Here is an 8481-nt window from a genome sequence, read left to right on the forward strand (position 1 = left end):
AAGAGATCACCCTCTGAACCCAAGAGAGGACTCTACCCCCAGAAGATTCCGCTCTCTACCCCCACAAGATCGTTACACATGAAACGAGGGTTTAAATTGGGGAGAGAAGGGGAAGGAGGTTGTGCTCACCGTGATCTGATAATGGAAAAGTTCACTCCTCACGTTTCTTGATCTCCGCTCGTTGATCTGTAGCAAGCTTCTGGATCTAGAACAACAAAGAGGCAATCAATACATTACAAATTGTAGAAGGAAAGGAAAAGGGAAAAGGGAAGAAGAGATGAAGTCGGGGAGGGGCTTGGGGCGATGCGGTCGGGGAGGGACTTGGGGCGACGCGGTGGGGACTGGGGAGGCGTCTGCTCAGGGACTCCATCATGTATTTGTGTTATTATATGATATAGTCTCGACTCGGGATTGTGTGATGCCCATGGAGTGATGCGTATTTGTGAGATAATTCTTGGTGTCACTTCTGCTAACTTCCGTACAAACTTTTTGCAGGAACCAAATGGGTCTGGTTCTGTGGCATTAGTTTTTTCTCTTGTTCACTTTGGTATCATCATCCTGGAGTTTAAATTCAGACGGTCTAGCTCTGTCCAAAAATCTCATATTGCCGAGTTCCATAAGCTCTAGCTGGAATGCTTCTGATAGAACTCCATGCGAACGGCATGGAGTTCTTTATGATAGACAGACTGATGTGTTTTCTCTTGACCTATCATCTTCTGGAGTTTCTGGTTCACTGGGACCTCAAATAGGCTGCTAAAGTACCTACCAGTCCTCACTTTGCTAAATAACATCATATCAGGTGCAATCCCTCCAGAATTGGGCAATTGTAGCATGCTTCATCAATTGGATCTTTCCGAGAACTCCCTTTTTGGTGAAATACCAGAATCCCTTGGCAACCTAAAGAAACTGTCAGCGCTCGCATTGTACAGTAACTCACTCGATGGGGAAATCCCTCCTGAATTGGGCAATTGTAGCATGCTTGATCGATTGGATCTTTCCGAGAACTCTCTTTCTGGCGAAATACCAGAATCCTTTGGCAACCTAAAGAAACTCTCATCGCTCACCTTGTACAGTAACTCCCTGGATGGGGAAATACCTGAAGGGTTGTTCAAGAACCAGTTTTTGCAGTACGTGTACCTACATCAGAATAATCTCAGTGGTCATATCACTTCGTCACTTGGTGAAATTGCAAGTCTTAGAAGCTTATGGTTGCATGAAAATGGATTATTTGGAGTTCTGCCAGATTCAATTGGAAACTGCACCAAGTTGGAGGAGCTCTATCTACTATATAATCAGTTGAGCGGGAGTCTTCCAAAAACCTTGAGCCTTATCAGTGGACTGAAGGTTCTAGATGCCACTGGAAATGGCTTAACTGGAGAGATTGATTTTCATTTTGAGAACTGCAAGTTAGAGATATTCATATTGTCATTTAATAATCAGTTAAGGGGAGAAATTCCAGAATGGCTTGGGAATTGTAGTAGCTTGACTGAACTTGCACTTGTGAACAACAGTTTCTCCGGCCACATTCCAGCTTCTCTCGGGTTACTCTCTTACTGAGCAACCTCACCCATCTTATGTTTTCTCAGAACTCCTTGACTGGCCCGATTCCTTCTGATATTGGTAACTGTCGGTCACTGCTGTGGCTAGAGTTGGATGCAAACATGCTGGAGGGTAGTGTTCCTAAAGAGCTGGCTAATCTGAGAAAATTGCAGAAGCTCTTTCTGTTCGATAATCGCCTCACTGGGGAGTTCCCCGAGGATATTTGGAGCATCCGGTGGCTTCAAAGTGTCCTTATTTACAGAAATGGATTTACTGGGATGCTACCTCCAGTGTTAGCTGAGCTAAAGCTCCTACAGAACATTACACTGTTCAGTAATTTCTTCTCTGGAGTCATACCAGCGGGATTAGGTGTGAATAGCCGTTTATTCCAAATTGATTTCAGAAACAACATTTTTACCGGTGGAATACCACCATACATTTGTTCAGGTAAAAGACTGAGAGTGCTGCACCTGGGTTTTAATCTTCTCACTGGTAGCATCCCATCCGGTGTTGCGGAGTGCCCAAGTTTGGAACAAATTATGCTCCAAAACAATTTTCTTACTGGGCCTATTCCATGATTTTTGAAGTCAATGAAGAAGTTTGGTCTTATTTTGGAAGTCGGAAAGGTGTGAGAATGCGTTCTTTTGTCACCTTTTTTGTTTAACGCTGCTGAATGTTCGACAAAGATAGTGCATACATCTCAAAGATGAGGTAGTTGTTGTCAGAGTGTGCTACTTTGTCCAACTGTCATATCGGTGCAAACTGAATTTTAGTTGCTCCCAGTGAGTAGAAGTAAGTATTCAAATTGTTAGAAATATGTCTTAGTGGTGATAATATACCCCAAATCTCAAAACAGTGTAAATCTCCGAAGAAGTATCTTCCTGATTGAAATACAAGGACGGTTGCGATTAAACGATACCTATTCGAGATGGTACCAGTGAGACAATACCAACGTGGCTGAATGGTTTCAATCGAACAAGCGAACCGTACTCGAAAGCCATCCATCCCCGAGACCCCAAAACAGGGTCACTGGTATTGATCACACCGCTAGCAGCGTGAAGTATTCTAGCAGATCACTGAATGTACGTACCTTTCCCTCTGTGGAAAACCTCAAGGTTGTTCCGTGGTTTCCAAAAAATGCTTTAGATTCTTAGTTTTACATGCTAGCCGCTACATTTGGCTTATGAGCTCAACAAACTTGCTCTGATGTGGTAATTTGCGCGGGCATGCACATCATGTGGGAAAGTGACAAAATGCAGCAGAAGACTCATGGAGAAACATATGATGCTCTAGACCCGAGTCTCCCTAGTCCTAATCAGACTCAGGGAAAGACAGTGAGCAATACGAACAGAGCCATGCAAACTAGATATTTCAATGAGGCAGTGTCTTGTCCAGGTTCATCGTCACAGATCCTGATGCGTCCTAACCCTAGGTAGTACCTTAAGCACACGGTGTGGCATATGTGATTCGGATGGAACTTAGTTCTACCTCCTAGCTTACGCTCTCGGGGCACTCGATGTTTGTTCGTCAATAGTCCGTGATCCGCTTCTTCTCTTATTTAGTAGGAGAAAAGTAAAGCCCTAGGAGGTACCGTTTGGTGCAACTACCATCCTATCAATGCTTTGATTGGTCTCCTCTGTAATGTCTTACATTGAATAAAATCATAGATTACCCTTTGGTGCAACCCTCCGTGAGGAGTGATGTTATGAACCTGCTAGATACAATTAGAAAGTCAACTTTCTAGAAACAACGATGATGATGAACCATTATCTAATACTCACTTCGTTTCATATTATAAAATGCTTCAACTACAACCAATATGGTTGGGACATAGGAAGTAAAAAGTAAAAAATTGATGATCTTGCTTCACTATGGATTTTTCGTTTCATGACAAGTAGTCGATAATCAGATTACAGATCCACCACTGATACTGACTCTACCAATTAAGTGAGCAAGAAAAATAAAATATACTACACAAATCCTCTAGGATTGCTCGGCCATACCGACGTGGCTGAATTGTTTCCATCACTACGGGAGAATTGCCGTACGCCGACGGCTAGGCGATGTGCCGACGGCCAAATGTCGGGGCCGTCGGCACAGGAGCCTCCGGAGCGCGGCGACAAGGATGGCCGTCGGCGTTAAATTGGCCGTCGGTACAGGCTGGATGTGCCGACGGTTACCGTCGGCACAGTTCTGGCCGTCGGCACAGGACCAGTCTGGCCGTCGGCACAACATTTTTTTTATTTTTTTTTCCACTACAGACCTGTGCCGACGGTTATACCGTCGGCATAGCTTTTTCCTATTTCTCCACGGCAGTCTTCAAAAAAGCATAACTAAATCATTCTAACTGAGATAAATAAGTATAATATATCAAATTTTGCATAAAAACAAGATCTATCATAGAAAAATATCAAAAATGGAATATTTCAAATACCTAAATAATTTTCTTAGAAATGAGCTATAATGTTCGAGGTTTCATGGCTTTCACACACGCCAAAAATGAAAAAATGGTCGCTCGTGGGTCGGATTAGAAATCCGTGTCCGGGGTATTGCTTACCATCCTAGGGCCCACACACGTGCCAAATATGACCTCGTTTCGGCAAACTATGCCATGCCGAGACCGTTTCCCACCTCATTTCCCCTAAAATCCATAGAACTCCGGACGTGATAGCTCTTTTCGTGAAGGGTTTTTCAAAATAATTGCCATATCCTAGTTTTGACAAACGGAATAGTTACTATGACATAAAAAATGACGTCACGCGGCTCCGTGGGATTTTTTGACTTCGTTCATACTACCATCTGGCCAAAATAGGCCCCCGGGACATGCGGTATCGCCGTATCGGGCGTGCGGGTGCACCCATTCGCGAACAAACTAAACGGACAAAAATTAGCACATATAATGATGCGTTGTAGAACTAAAAACATTTTTTCCGGAATTTCTGGAGCGACGGATAGTTGAGCCCTAGTTCAAATCCGGTCAGTTTCCAGCGGATTCGGCGGGACACCGCCGAAAGCCGCATGGTTTCCCAAAAAGCTAACGCATGCACATGAAATTTGATAGGTGGTGCATAGGTGGTCTACTATCATCGCACAGAGGTTTCTCGTCATACTAAAATGCGCTCCATGTAGCTGCTTCACAAATAAAAACCGTTTGGGCACGCTAAAAATGAAAAGATGGTCGCCCGTGGGTCGGATTAGAAATCCGCACCCGTGGTCTTGCTTTCCATCCTAGGGCCCACTCAAGTGCCAAATATGACCTCGTTTCGGCAAACTATGCCATGCCGAGACCGTTTCCCACCTCATTTCCCCTAAAATCCATAGAACTCCGGAGGTGATAGCCCTTTTCGTGAAGGGGTTTTCAAAATAATTGCCATATCCTAGTTTTGACAAACGGAATAGTTACTATAACATATAAAATGACGCCACGTGGCTCAGTGGGATTTTTTGACTTCGTTCAAACTGCCATCTGGCCAAAACAGGCCCCCCGGGACATGCGGTATCGCCGTACCGGGCGTGCGGGTGCACCCATTCGCGCCCAAACTAAACGGACAAAAATTAGCACATATAATGATGCGTTGTAGAACTAAAAACATTTTTTCCGGAATTTTTGGAGCGACGGATAGTTGAGCCCTAGTTCAAATCCGGTCAGTTTCCAGCGGATTCGGCGGGACACCGCCGAAAGCCGCATGGTTTCCCAAAAAGCTAACGCATGCACATGACATTTGATAGGTGGTGCATAGGTGGTCTACTATCATCGCACAGAGGTTTCTCGTCATACTAAAATGCGCCCCATGTACCTGCTTCACAAATAAAAACCGTTTGGGCACGCTAAAAATGAAAAGTTGGTCGCCTGTGGGTCGGATTAGAAATCCGCACCCGTGGTCTTGCTTCCCATCCTAGGGCCCACTCACGTGCCAAATACGACCTCGTTTCGGCAAACTATGCCATGCCGAGGCCGTTTCCCACCTCATTTCCCCTAAAATCCATAGAACTCCGGAGGTGATAGCCCTTTTCGTGAAGGGTTTTTAAAAATAATTGCCATATCCTAGTTTTGACAAACGAAATAGTTACTATGACATAAAAAATGACGCCACGCGGCTCCGTGGGATTTTTTTGACTTCGTTCATACTGCCATCTTGCCAAAACAGGCCCCCCGGGACATGCGGTATCGCCGTATCGGGCGTGCGGGTGCACCCATTCGCGAACAAACTAAACGGACAAAAATTAGCACATATAATGATGCGTTGTAGAACTAAAAACATTTTTTCCGGAATTTCTGGAGCGACGGATAGTTGAGCCCTAGTTCAAATCCGGTCAGTTTCCAGCGGATTCGGCGGGACACCGCCGAAAGCCGCATGGTTTCCCAAAAAGCTAACGCATGCACATGACATTTGATAGGTGGTGCATAGGTGGTCTACTATCATCGCACGGAGGTTTCTCGTCATACTAAAATGCGCCCCATGTAGCTGCTTCACAAATAAAAACCGTTTGGGCACGCTAAAAATGAAAAGATGGTCGCCCGTGGGTCGGATTAGAAATCCGCACCCGTGGTCTTGCTTCCCATCCTAGAGCCCACTCACGTGCCAAATATGACCTCGTTTCGGCAAACTATGCCATACCGAGGCCGTTTCCCACCTCATTTCCCCTAAAATCCATAGAACTCCGGAGGTGATAGCCCTTTTCGTGTAGGGTTTTTCAAAATAATTGTCATATCCTAGTTTTGACAAACGGAATAGTTACTATAGCATATAAAATGACGCCACGTGGCTCAGTGGGATTTTTTGACTTCGTTCAAACTGCCATCTGGCCAAAACAGGCCCCCCGGGACATGCGGTATCGCCGTACCGGGCGTGCGGGTGCACCCATTCGCGAACAAACTAAACGGAAAAAAATTAGCACATATAATGATGCGTTGTAGAACTAAAAACATTTTTCCGGAATTTCTGGAGCGACAGATAGGTGAGCCCTAGTTCAAATCCGGTCAGTTTCCAGTGGATTCGGCGGGACACCGCCAGAAGCCGCATGGTTTCCCAAAAAGCTAACGCATGCACATGACATTTGATAGGTGGTGCATAGGTGGTCTACTATCATCGCACGGAGGTTTCTCGTCATACTAAAATGTGCCCCATGTAGCAGCTTCACAAATAAAAACCATTTGGGCACGCTAAAAATGAAAAGATGGTCGCCCGTGGGTCGGATTAGAAATCCGCACCTGGGGTCTTGCTTCCCATCCTAGGGCCCACACACGTGCCAAATATGACCTCATTTCGGCAAACTATGCCATGCCGAGGCCGTTTCCCACCTCATTTTCAATGAAGTCAACTAGATTTAAACTAGAGGTACTTGATCTAATGCTCATGATTTTTGGGTAAATTAACTTTGTAGATTCAAAATATGATATGGATGTCATATTTGTATTCCTCTCATTTTTCTGATCAATTTAGACATATTATTTGCCAAATTCACATTTACCGATATTAATTATTTCATATTAAATAAAAAGACAAAAAAATAAAATTATTTAATTGTTTTTTCAAATTCTACATTATTATATATATATATATTCATGTTGTTTACTTAAGTAATTGATTAGAATTCAAAAATATAGAGGTGTGGCATCACGGCCAAAGGGTTAATATGATTGATATGGTAGTATTAACAACAAGGTGTCATTTCTTTCATGGAAGCTCATCCGAATAGAACCAAGAAGTTAAGCGTGCTAGGGTGGGAGTAGTGTGAGGATGGGTGACCAAGCGGGAAGTTTGACTACAAGTGTAATTTGACCTAAGATTAGGTGTACTAAGTGTGATTGTGAAAGATTAACAAGTTAAAAATAATAAGAAGAAAATTGAAAAAAAAATAAAAAAAATATTTTTTGTTCAAAAAACATAATTTGAATATTTTTTCATCAAATAATTTGAAAATTTTGAAATACTATGCCGACGGTTATACCGTCGGCACAACAATCTACGCCGACGCCAGGCCGACGGTGATCGGGCAGTCCCCGACCAGAACTATGCCGACGATGCTATGCCGACGGTCACCGTCGGCACAGCCTGTGCCGACGGCCATCTGTGCTGTGCCGACGGCTGGCAGCCGTCGGGACACTGGAGCTCTCCCGTAGTGCATCGAACATGCGAACCGTACTCGAAAGCCATCCATCCCTGAGACCTAGACACAGGGTCACCGGTACTAATCACGTACTGCACCTCTAGCAGCTCGAAGTATTCTAGCAGATCCCTGAACGTAGCCGCTACATTTGGCTTATGAGCTCAACGAACCTGCCCTGATGTGGCAATTTGCGCAAGCATGCACATCATATGGGGAAGTGCAGCACAAGACTCAAGGAGAAATAGAGAGTGGTTGACCTGAGTCTTCCTAGCCCTAATCAGACTCTGCGAGAGCTGGTGAGCCATGCCAACAGAGCCATGCAAACTAGACATGGGGATGACACTGTGTTGTGCCCAAGTTCATCGTCATATAGAGATCCCGATGCGTCCTAACCCTAGGTAGTACCTTAAGCATACGGTGTGGCATATGTGATCCGAATGCAACTTAATGTTTGTTATGGCGGGCACTCAATGTTTGTTTCGTGAATAGTCGGTGATCCGCTCCTTATCTTATTTAGTAGGGAAAAAATAAAGCAATATGAGGTACCATTTGGTGCAACTACCATCCTATCAATGCTTTGATCGGTCTCCTCGGTAATGTCTTACACATCAGAATACATCATAGATTTTCATTTGGTGCAACCCACGGTCGGTGAGGTTATCAGTAATGTCTTACACTTTAGTATGTAAATTTAATTCGTCTCCCGGGTGCGTATGCTCTCTCCACCCGAAAACAATATTTCTAATTGTAAAAAAATTCTAATAATTTTTTTGCATGTACATCTCGATATTCTATGTGTTTTCGTATAGTTTCATGAAAAACCGATATTTT

At 44.1% G+C, this 8481-nt stretch overlaps 1 pseudogene; it reads left to right on the forward strand.

Annotated features, from left to right (window-relative positions):
• Nucleotides 1-502: 502 nt before the first annotated feature.
• Nucleotides 503-2117, forward strand: LOC127329160 (uncharacterized; annotated as a pseudogene).
• Nucleotides 2118-8481: the final 6364 nt, after the last annotated feature.

This window comes from Lolium perenne, chromosome 1 (assembly GCF_019359855.2).
Source record: "Lolium perenne isolate Kyuss_39 chromosome 1, Kyuss_2.0, whole genome shotgun sequence".
NCBI classification, from domain to species: domain Eukaryota; kingdom Viridiplantae; phylum Streptophyta; class Magnoliopsida; order Poales; family Poaceae; genus Lolium; species Lolium perenne.